General features: G+C 35.6%; 1 pseudogene; it reads right to left on the bottom strand.

Annotated features, from left to right (window-relative positions):
* Window positions 1–2754: 2754 nt before the first annotated feature.
* Window positions 2755–3890, bottom strand: LOC150032938 (uncharacterized; annotated as a pseudogene).
* Window positions 3891–12848: the final 8958 nt, after the last annotated feature.

The following is a 12848-nucleotide window of genomic DNA, read 5'->3' as shown; positions in this document are numbered from 1 at the left end:
CGACCCCGCCCCGATTAGGTTTTTAAATATTTTTTCTATATATATAATTAGATTTTTAAATATTTTCTCTCTCTTTATATATATATATATATTAGGTATTTAACTTTTTACATTTAGCTTGGTTTTTTATTTAGCCCAATCTAAGCTCAACTAAAGTGTCCAAGCCCAAATCAAAGATAATTTTACAAAAAAAAAATAAAAAAAAAAATAAAAAAATTACTAGAGGGAAATAAAAAGGAAAACGGGGAATGGGTCTCCGTTGAGACCCGTTTTCCCGATGAAGAATCCTTGTTCCTAACGGTGGCTTGAACCAAATTTGACGGCTTTCAGATGGGAACTCCGACGAGACCTGGCAGTGCGCAAATGACTGTGCGGCGTGGTGGTCTGGGCGAAGGAGAAAAACAACGACTTCGATTGTTATTGTAGACCTTCGTCGGAGGGATCACTATTTCTAGCTGACATGCTTTTATCTTTTTATTTGCTATCATAATTTCTCTAGACGGAGTAGAAACCGATAAAACATAATTCAAAGGCTCTAGAGCTAACATAACATGCTTTACAAACAATGATGATATGAAAAATGGGATGATCCAAATTCAAATAATACTAAGGCGTAATGTGATGGAAAAATTGACATGCGCAGTGGAAATAAGAATCGATTTTACTCTAATTGCCCAAATTAAACATGCAACCCAAAAGAATTAATTAGGGTTATTTTGAAATAATACCTTTGAAGCTCCCAAAACTCGTCTATCTATGTTCGAACATGAACCAGACAACCACTAGAGCTGACCTACTATCCTTTGGACTCAGAATCGGGTTGTGGGACCCAATGGATGAAGAAGTCGAGAGAGAGAAAAAAGATGGAAATAGTATAGTGAAATTGGGTTGGGTTTGGTTTTTTTTTTTCAGTCCAATTTTAAAAATTAATTTTGCAAAATTTTCAAAAGTCTTTAATCAAAAAACGCAAGCCCATATTTATAGAAAAGGACCATGCAAAATTGCATGAAAAAACTTCACAAAATCTCAACACCTAGAATCTACTATCTAAGTGGGCTTAATGTCTCCACTATAAGCCAACACCTAGCCCACTATTTTGTTAGTGGAATTATCTAATAAAAGTTTGGATTTTCCCACTAACTTTAGTCAAAGGGCAAAATAGTCATTTGGTCAAAGTCAAACTTTGACCAAAAAGTCAACATTTTGACTTTTTATGATTTTTTCGTGTTGACTAATTTTGACCTCCCGAGCATGAATCCGCATTCAAATTCAAATCACATTTGAATATAAGGTCGGTCAAAGTTTGACTTTTCAAAGTCAAAAGTCAACTCTTTGACTTTTTACATCTTTGACCATTTCCATTATTTCCGAGCTTCCGAATATGAACGTATTCATATTCTTGATATTTAAATCACATTTAAATATTAAAGCTGTATCTCTAAACTAAAAAACCGACTACTATATCACATATACTTGTCGGTTTCTCTCTCTTCACCTAATTCGAACAATTCGAATTATTCTATCATACTGTTCTAAGTTTATTCCATATGAGCTAGCAGGGGAATCTAATGGACCTATAGATCATGGGCTCCAACGATCCGAGATTAGCTGGCTAAATTCTTTAGACGGAGCTAATTAACATTCGTTAACTAACGAGTCATTCCACTATAGTCCCGTAGTTGCATTCCCCTCTCTATAGATATATTTGTGTCCATTTGATATAACCATGATTAGTAAGCTAATCCTTCACAAGTTGTTCGTAATCTCGGCTGGGTCATAAAAACCGTTTTACCCCCGAGACTACATCTTATTCCTTAAGTTCCACTGATTCTCTAATGAACGATTAGTTTAAGGTCCAACCTATAAACCGAACTTCTCTCAGGCCAACGAGAGGGTGGGGCCCTTGTTCAAGACCTGAATTCAGTACTAAAGGGAACAATCTATCTACTATCCCTATAACGGGTAGGAGTGGATTTCGTCTTGCACCCTATGTTCCCAGCTATCCACCTGATCTTACCCCTAAAATGGGAGGCTTATTGGGCCAGCGATAATGAGCTGCCCTCACCTATGCAGATCTAAGGATAATTCCAAGTGAACAGGAGTTCATAGTTAGCTCAGGATTAAAATTAAGTTACCTAGGTCATCAATTAACGAAATAGTCAGTTTTATACATTAAACGACATTTAGAACGTAAAAGTGACTATTTCATGGTTCAGTCTTATGTAAACTCTTTACATAGGATGCCCCTATTTTCATGTCTCCACATGAACGGTTTAGTATCATATCGTTAGTACTAACTACAAAATGGGCCGCATCCATAGTGTCCCCAGAATAAGGCGCCAAACCTTATTTATATACTATAGACCATTTTGGCTATATATATTTGAACTTGATCCACATTTATGTCACTACATAAAGTTCAAACTTAAACTTAATAGCCTCGGATCCTTAGTTTATTGGATTTATGAATATAGAATTTAAATTTACTAAAGATTTTTGATAACAACTTTATTGAACAAGAATGTGATATTACAAACTACGAGTTAGTTTTAGGACATAAAATCCAACATAATGTCCCAAGATTGGGAGCGCACCTGTCACTACTATTCTAGACTGCTCAGTCTCTTGACGGTTAGTGACATAGACTTGACTGTGTTGTTGTTGTTATCTGTCCATATTATGCTGGGCATTTTGTGGATGGTTCTGACCACCTTCAACTGGAATACCAGGGCATCTGTCTACCATACACCCTTCCTACTTGCACTTAAAACATACTCTCGTGCTGACCAGACAACGTCCCACATGGGACTTCCTGCACGATCTACATATAGGCTTATGTTTCCAAGCTCCTCTCATCTCAGGATTCCACTGCTGATACGATCGTAATGATCCAAACGTTCCTAAGCGTTTTTGTAGGGGCTTAGGAGCCTTCTGTTTTACTTTTCTCTTATGTCTTGATGAAGGTCCCGATCTTTGGGGTCTTAGGCATTCCCCTTCCTCTAGGGAATCCATCTCTACCGCCAAACAAGGTGCCTCCGCATGAGTAGCCGGCTTGAAGACTCACACAAAACCACGTATCTCACTTTTTAGGCCTTGGAAAAACCTTTCAACCCTCTTAAACTTTGTGGCAACCAATTTCAGAGCAAAATGAGACAACCTGTCAAACTCTTGATCATACTCTTCGACCGACATTTGGCCTTGCTTCAGATCGAAGAACTTCTGCTCTTTAGCATTCCTTAGACTGACGAAGAAGTACTTTAGATAAAACCCTTCTTTGAACTGCTCCCAAGTTATTACTCTAGTTTCGACACCAATCATCCTTTTAGCAGACTACCACCAGATGGCAGCATTATCAGTATGCAAGAAAATCGCATATTGCACCTTCTGGTCGTATGGACACTTCATATACCGAAAGTTTGTCTCTATGGAAGATAGCCACAACTCTGCTTTGGTAGGGTCCTTCAGTGACCCATTAAATGTGCAAGGAATATACTTATGGAAATCTCTCAGATGCTTAGCCTTAACGGAAAGATCCTGCAAATTTTACTGTGGACCAAGGTCTTGAGGAGCAGGAACCTCTTGAGGCGGTTCTCATTAAGCTAACGCCTCCCCTAGTATCTTTTTAAATCTTTCCTCTAGCTGAACTGACATTGCAACAAGGTCAATCTGGGTGATGGGTGCATCAGTAGTGGGTGTACTGATGTCTGTTCCTCATTTTCTGCAACGTTTTCAATGGGTGGGTTATGTCCACCCCTTCTACCACCTGTCCTTCCTCCTCGACCTGTATTTCGACGTGGCGAAATTTCCTATCATTCACAATCAATCTTCAATTATTTTCTTAGACAAAGTAAATAGTCTAAACCAACCTCAGAGAAAACAGGAAAAGTCATGCATATACAAGTTCTAGAGCACCTTAATTAGAAACATACATGGTGAAGACGAAGGATCCATAGTTAGCCATAAGGGACACAGAACCAAGACTAACATTGTAAGTCAGTCTACAGAACCTAAAATAGGCTCTGAAACCAACTGTAACGATTAAACCGTACTCTGACATGGGCCATTATGACTAAATACTCATTTTTATTCAAAATATTTTACCGTCATAACGTAAATACAGTGAGAACATGAATGACCATTTTAAACTGAAATGTAAATTCAATAACGAATTCAATCAACACATTTAGTTGGGATCCTAGAAAAACATTTATAAACAAAAACAAAATTCCAAAACAAGACAATAAAACCTGTCATCTGTCAACAAACTCAAATAAACCGAAAAATAAAACATCTAAATAAATAAATGAAAACAAAACATGACCTGTGCGGAAGCGATTTCCATTGTCCCTGTATGGCTCTATCACAGGTCCCTCATGACCCTCGCTGGTTCATTCATGTTGTTGTCTGAAAAACATAAAGGAAAAATTGGTGAGTATAACAATACTCAGTAAGTGGCCCACTACTGGGCCTTTTAGGTTACCTGTTAGCCAATTTATCTAGGCCCTGGTGTACATTCATATCATTTCAATCGTAGTGATCTCGAAGGGTCACTTATCAGTCATAATCATGATCCTGAAGGAACACGCATAAGTCATAGTGTGTAACTCGAAGGTCCACAAATCATTCGTAAACATGAATCCGAAGGTACATGCATCAGTCATAGTGTGTAACTTAAAGGTTCACAAATCAGTCGTAAACATGAATCTGAAGGAACATGCATCAATCATAGTGTGTAACTTGAAGGTTCACAAATTAGTCTAAACATGAACCCGTAGGAACATGCAGTAGTCATAATGTGCACATTTACAGTCAAAAGTATACACCTGCCCAGATAAGAAAAGCTAACAAGAACCCTAAACTTAGCATGCATCAGTTTTCATATAACTCCGTTGTTATATTTATAGTCGTTTATCTTAAGGGTAAAATTACTAGTATATCCTCAATTATCTTTTCGTAACATCATAGTCAAACAGTTCATTCATTCAATATTATTAAATCATGCAATTCAATCAGTCAGAAATTAAAAGTCCAAATAATCAAGAGTGATCAGTAAAGTCAGCTTATCAGTCTCAAGAAAATAGTCCAAACAGTCTAAAATATACAGTCCAAGTGGTAGGGATGATTGGTTTGAAGGCGAACCAGTAGAAAGTCACTTACCTCAGCTAAGCTCAATAATAAGCAAATTAATATTTCTTTTGGCCTAGCTTGAATCCTGGATTAGGTCCCTAACAAAGTTATAAACAAATTAAATTTCAAACTTTAGGGACCAATTCCAAATATAGATTAACCCAAAGTTCATTGCCTAAATGCGTGAAGACCCCAACAATCTTCTAAGTAAAAAAAAATTTGCTCCAACAATTGCCTTAGCACAAGAACACCAATCTACACAACCTAAAATCAAATCTTACCAACGAACATATTGGGTATCAACAAGTTGAAACAAAAACTCCCTAGGCATTCAAGAGAAACCTCCCATACTCACCAAATTTTAACAAAAACAATTATGAATCTGTTGGACAGCAACCTCAATGTCCTTCAAACCTCGATTTCAACTTCAAAAAAATTATGGGTAAAATCAATCATTAGCCAAAACTTAATCCAATATCAACGAGCATTCCAAAACAACCCAAAACTTACTAAAAACAAGAATCTGGCAAAAACAGTGGCAAAGGAAAACTGTGTCGTCACACCCCCTCCCGGTTTACCCTCTAAATTCGAAAGAGGATATGACGGCAACAGTTACTGACCTAGGTGCTAGCACTTACTGCCTAACTTAAGTGAACCTACTTAAACTTGAATATGCAACGACTTGACATAAAACACATCAATGAAATTAAACAGTGCAAGTCTTAATTATAGTTCCAAAGACAGACATATGTCCAATGAAATAGGATGACCAAAATAATGTATGTCCCAAAAGAAAAAATAAGTTTCACAAGTCTCCGACTCATTTCCAAATGTGTGTACATCAAAACAAGTTTAACCTAAGCTCCTTCCTAAGGTCACCAAACTTTGGGTGGTAAGTTGTTGTGGATTTAACCGCGAGGGAACTGATCGCTATCTGGGAAAAAAGAAAACATTCGAAAACTGTGAGCTGGTTGCCCAGTGAGTGACACATAGAAGTACATTTCTTCTCAAACCTTACATATGCTTAAATGTAAAACAAATAACATGCTGGAAAATAACCTTAAGAAACTTGCATAATATCATACATTAATCATAGCGTCATAATCAATCATGCTATCAAACCTTAGTCGAGAACGAGCATTCATAGCTCAAGCTCCCAACGTCCATCCAAGGCCGTGAGACCCATACTTCGGTCCCCCCATAAAGATTGTAGCCAGGAGACCCATACTTTGACCTTTCATAAAAACTACCCTACGTGCACGTGGAGTATACTAAGTACCGTCAACACCTTAGGTACTTCCTCAGGTACATTCTATACCTTTGGTACCCAGTATATTAGTAACATAACATCCATGGAAAATTCGAGCATCATTATTAGTCAACATGCATGCTTCACCATTACTAACATGTAGTTGTCTTACTTTTCATACATTTTTAACATATGCTAGGATTAACAAAACTCATTTAAAACGCAAGTATAAACTTTAGTTGCTTGGAAAACCCATGAACGTTAGCATGAAATTCATTTGAAATGCATGTCCCTTTTTATGAACATATTTGAAAATATTTAATCACTCACAAATCCTTGGGCTTGGTTCTTCCTAAGCTTTGTAGGCCTCCCAAATGGACGTAGCTCCTACACATACAAGAATAAGAGTTTAGTTGCTACTTGGCCTCCCTTTTGAGACTACTCTTTTAACTAAGTTCATATTTGGCAAGGGGTTGTCCAATCGTCTAACATTTTCCAGATTCAATTTCTAACATAAATAACTTGAAAACTAGAACCTATTTTATAGAAGTTCCTCCTCCAAACATGTTTGGAATTTTGTTACCAATGTTACCTCCAAGTTTCAATGTGAAACTCCTTGTGGTCTAACCTGGGCCCTCGAATCTTTTCCGACAGCCCTAACTGCAACCTCCTGCTTGAGTAAAGATTCTAGGGTTAACTTCCCAAAATATATAACTCAAACCATAGACCTTTTCTTGCCAAGGTTCCTTCTACAAACTTACTTGAAAGGGTGTCTACGAGAATACCTTAAAGTCTCAGCTTGAAAATCCAAGTGGTTCGATCTAGATCTATGTTTATTCTTTGAGTGCCCGGAAACGCCTGAAAATACCTTCTAATCTTCCTTCCTTCTTCGGCCTTCTTTTCGGTGAGAACTCCCTTCAAGGCGCTTGGTTGATCTCTCTGGTTGAGGCAGCATTCATTTAAAAAACTTTACACGTGAGAAGGGCTTACTCTCATCGGCTTGGTCTCGTTCCCCTTCTTCATGAATAGTTCCTTGATCATGTGATCGAATCTAGTCGATCAGATTTGAATCGGAGGTCTTGAACTCGAGTTTGTGAAAGACTCTTGCCGCCCCTTTCATTTAAGCCAACATTGTATTTATTTCCCATTTATAAAAAAAATCCCATTATTTGCTTATTCATCATAAAATGGATCGATCTAGCAATGATGGAATTTATATTATATTTACTGAATCACATAAAATTTTACCTAACTTCATAGGTGTCTCGATCGATTCCATAACATCGTCTTTTGTAACGATCAAGACTGGTAAGCCCATCGGTTCACACAGTTGTCCATGTACCAGTAGAAGATTCAGCTCGGGTACTCAACAGCTTCCTAAAGTACACTGACTTGTCCCTCAGTTGAAACACTAACGCACTCCTCGAGATATGAATGAGGCCCTGGAGAGTAGCCCGCCCAACTCCACTTACTCTCATAACCTCGGTTCCTTTTTCTGAAACCTACATTTCACATTCACTGGGGACCTCCCTCTATTTTTTTTTTTCTTTATTTGAATTTTTCATTTTTAGAACTTATATTGCATTTTAATGTATCTCACGATTCGAAAGAATTAGGGGAGGGTCGTTTCATTTTTGTATCGAGAACGAAGAGGTTCAAGAGATCAAATACCGAATAGAAGCAAACAAATTCCCCCAGTGAGGGCACTCTGGTTCGAAAGGGGCCGCTCTCTAGTTAGGATCTTATTTGCATACAATACAGGCTCTTTGTGGATCGGTTCGGGAGCAAGTAAAATGAACTACATTGGGATTGATTCCGAGGTTGAATCGGTAGGTAAGTCAAACACAAGAAAGAAGTTCGACCCCAGCCCATCGAAGACTGTTGAAGTGACTAATTCCTGGAAATTTAGAGGCGTTGAAGACAAAGAAATTGATAACAATAATATATTTCTATCGATCAGATATCACAAACCCTTTAATATTTAATATATTAATATTAAAATCAAATTTGAAAATTCATTGAATTTGTTCACTACTTATGTAATAAATCGAAAAAAAAGGCTTTCTGCGTTCAGTCAATCTACGCAGAGTGAATCGGTCCCTAAGGAACCCCCGAAAGGGTTGCCGTCCGATGGGTATAACAAGGGATTTGCTTTCTCTAACCCACTTGAGGAGAGTGACAACTATCACTAGATTGTGAACCTGAAGTCTTGAGCGAGGACCTTCTTTCTCTTACGGCAGGGCACGAGCCTTCCAGCAGTTGAACACTTTCTTTGGCAGATGAGTTCCTCTCGATTCCAGCCCATGGGGTAGTCTCTTTTGTTGCCCTTCCAATCAAAATAGTAGGAGGGCCCTCACACCCCGTTCCAACAAGCTAGGGGAAATTCTTCGATCAGTTATTTGAAAAAAAAGAAATCAATTTTTTTGAAGTACTAAGACTATTCAAATTACTATACTCGTGAAAAAAGGACCGTAATAAATGAAAAGAAGAGGCATCTTTCACCCAGACTCGGTTTCAAACACTAGACTTAAAGAGCTTTCCAATAGTACCAAGTTCGCCTGGTTTGCTCAAATAAAACGTCCAAAACGAGCCCTTAAAGTTCTCTTTTTCTTTATACTACTGTGTAGTCCTTCATCTGAAATCTCCTTAAGTCACGTCACCCACTAATGGAGATCAAGAGTCGAGATTAAGCCATCTGTCCAGGTAACTAAAAGAGAAGTCTAAAACTGAGCATTTAAATCTGAGTGTTTCGAGCAACTCATTCCTTGCTAGGGTAACTCGATGGAGAGAGGTCCTTACTCGATAGAAATTTCTAGGTCTCTCTATTAAATACTCGATGGGAGGACTCACTACTCGATGGGGAAACTCGACGTTGGGAGCTCGCTCGACACGCGTTCCTCACTCGACACTCGAACTCGACACGCGAGTCTTCCTCGCTGACCCTCGACACTCGCCTCCTTCCTCGCTGACTTATACTCGGCACTCGACAGCCTTTACTCGGTGCTCAACCCTTCTCGATTACTTATACTCGACACTTGCCTCCTTCCTCGCTCACTTATACTCGACGCTCGAAAACATTTACTCGATGTTCAAGCATACTTCAGTACGATCAACACTTAGGTAAATTTCTCTTGTAAAGCCAGAATGATATGTAATGAGAGCTAAGCTTCCTTACCTAATCATTTTTCCTGCTTTAAACTCAACTTTTACTTCAGGATGCACAAATCCAACCAACGTAGATATTTAACCCAACATTTTGCTTAAGTTAAAAAATAAACATAATTAAAAGGGAAAAGTAAGGTGCGAGTCTTACAAGCAGACCAATGGCAGCCGGATGGACAGAGTGGTGTGAGAGAGAGAGAGTCGGCAGCTTGAACCAGATTTGACAGTGCACAACTGGGAACTCCGACGAGACCTGGTGATGCGTGAGCAACTAGAGGAGATAGCTACGAGGTGCAGCAGTTTGGGCGAAAGAGAAGAATGACGGCTTCAGTTTGTTGACGCAGACCTTCGTTGGAGGGACTGAAGGTGGCGGCGACGATTTTTTCTTTTTTCTTTCATTTGGGTTTACTGGGGGAGAGAGAAAGAATCTAAGATTCCCCCCCCCCCCCCTTTTTTTTTTCCTTTTACTCTCCCTCGATAAAAATCCTACTCCCTTTATATAGCTTTTCCTTATCCCTTTTTTCTCACTTAATTCCCAATTCCTAAACTAAAAACCCAAATAAAATAAAATTTAATAAGATCCTATTCTTAATCTCAATATCCCAAATCCTTTCCGAAAATTTCTCCTAAATTAATTTAAATCTTCCATCCTCACAAACAAATTGAATTATCTTAATAAAATAATTCAAATCTCCATTTGCAGGCCAAACTAAATCCCAATTAATCCAAAATAATTAAATTGAATTTAACTTAGCCAAATACATAAATCTCGAATTTCAATTTATCCAAATAGTTCGACATAAATAAATGCTTAATTACAAGATAAATCAAGGTGTTACAGATCTAGAGCGAATATACACTTTGTTGGATCAGTTCTATCTTACTCAATTAGGATGAAGTTTGGTGGCTTAGTTTCATAATGTAGATAGGCACTTGAAAATACTTTTTAAATGTCTTATCTATTATTTGAGATCTATTAGTTGCTGTTAAAGATTAATGAGGCTAATAGAGAGAGTTTATGACACTCATCCATAATTATAATACTTTTGTTTCTAAACATAACTTAGTGAATAAAATATAAAATACTATTTCAAAGGTCGATAGTTCAATCTTCCAACTTGCGTCTTCAGGAAAAAAAAAAAAAAAAACCTCCCAACTTGCGATTATTAAACTAAAGCAAACCTATAACGACCAACTCATACATAATTACCTAAGAAATGTTTTCAAATAGTAGCTAAAAGACCTCAATATTATTGCACTCTTGATCTAACTTTACCCAATATTCACCTAACTGTTTAACTTTACAATATTTAATTTGACATTTTATTTATTTTATTTTATTATTATTTAATTTTGTAAAGGTGGCACCACAAAATTGCTACCTAACTCTTAAAATCTTCTGTGACATAAATCAAAATCAACAATAGGGACTTTCAACCTCTACAATCATAACTTTTGTTTCTCATTTATATATATATATAAATATCTTCCAGAAAGAGGAAAAAAAAGTGAAGGTATTATAATAATAATTGCATGGGCTATAATATTATTATTGTTATTTTACAAAATAGCATGGGCTCTATTATGAATTTGTACCTTCCAACACATTGACATGCCTCATTAATTTGTTGTCACAAACACAATAATAAATTATTGATTTAAATCTTATTTTGATCCAAAAATTTTGAATTTCGTTTCATATCGATTCTTAAATTTTTAAAAACATTCATTTTAGTCTCTAAATTTTTAAAAAGTGTTTATTTTGGTCATGCTATCAAGATTATGTTAACTATTTAAGGATAAAATTACATCTAGTAGCTCAGCTAGAGCAAGATGAAAGTGAAGTAAATATCAACTAACGCCCCAAAATAGTGAATGATCAAAATCTTGGATGCAAAATGAATTTTGAAAGCTCCCATAAAAAATCGCTTTACCACATAATTTAAAATTGAAACCCTAAAATTTTTAGTTTGACTAACTTATTTGACAGCTTAGTTATTAAAAAATACAAATTATCTCATCATTATGTTTAAAGAGTTAACAAAATCTAAATTATTTAACTGGAATCAGGGTGATTGGTTTTTCTTTTTTTATCACTTATTTTTGGCCAAGTTATTATGATCACTAGAAAGTCACAATCATAACAATAAAAGATATATATTCCTAAATTAGGAATATCCAAAAACAGATCAACACACTTTCCCTTTTGTTTTCTTCTTAATTAGCTAAATGTTAAATTTTAAATTTAGTCCCCAACTCTTTTTTCTTTAGCCTTTTATTTTTTTTATTAATTTTAAATTTAGTCCCCAACTCTTTTTTCTTTAGCCTTTTATTTTTTATTTTATGTATAGGTAAGTTATACACTATATATACACAACAACAATAATAATAATAATAATAAATAAATAAATAAATAAATAAATAAATAAAAATTAATTATGTTTATTTAGGTCCCGTTTGGTAATCATTTGATTTTTTGTTTTTGTTTTTGAAAATTAAGTCTATATCATCCACATTTCCTACAATGACTTGCATCTTTATTAAAAAAAATCGTCGAATTTTTAGTCAAATTTAAAAAACAAAAACAACTTTTTTTATATCTCAAAATCTGACTTAGTTTTTTAAACAAAAAAGTAGATAACAAAGAAAGGGGATGAAAATAGTATCGATAAACTTAATTTTTAAAAACAAAACAGAAAACAAAATGATTACCAAATGAGACCTTAGTTTTATGCTTCTAATTTTTTTGTCCATTAGGCCATCCTTGATAACACATGTTATTTGTCACACAAATATTATAATAACATGATTTTGAGGTAAAATATTAAGTTAAACTTTATCATATTATAATTTTATATTAATACATTAAGATTAAAAGTCTATGTTTGTGATTTTTTTTTTCTTTTTAGTTCAATGTGTGTGGAGAAGATCTGATCTCGTGATTATTCGAAGATATATACCTTAACTAATAAACTAAGATCCCGTTGACTACTGTTTATTTTCTTTTCATTGTTCTATTCAACATCTAAAAATAATTAATTGCTTTCTTAAATCCCTCTCATTCTAAGCACAAATGGAGGGTTACAAGTTTAAATACCTCTGCAAAACTAAGTACAACCTTAAAGGATCATCCTTATAATTTAATCTTTTATAAATTCAAAATTTTTAATGAAGTAAATAAATCTAAAATGTCCAAAGCTTTAGTTAAATCATTAGTAGTCATAACTTTTTAAGGTTGTATCTATTTGGTTATTGAACTTTAAAAAATATATAATATATTAATGAACTTTCAATTTTGTGTTCAATACGT

The sequence above is a fragment of the Benincasa hispida genome, chromosome 11, assembly GCF_027475165.1.
Source record: "Benincasa hispida cultivar pf3 chromosome 11, pf3_genome.v1.1, whole genome shotgun sequence".
NCBI classification, from domain to species: domain Eukaryota; kingdom Viridiplantae; phylum Streptophyta; class Magnoliopsida; order Cucurbitales; family Cucurbitaceae; genus Benincasa; species Benincasa hispida.
Note: the sequence above shows the minus strand (reverse complement) of the source record. Positions and strands in the feature narration are given on the sequence as shown.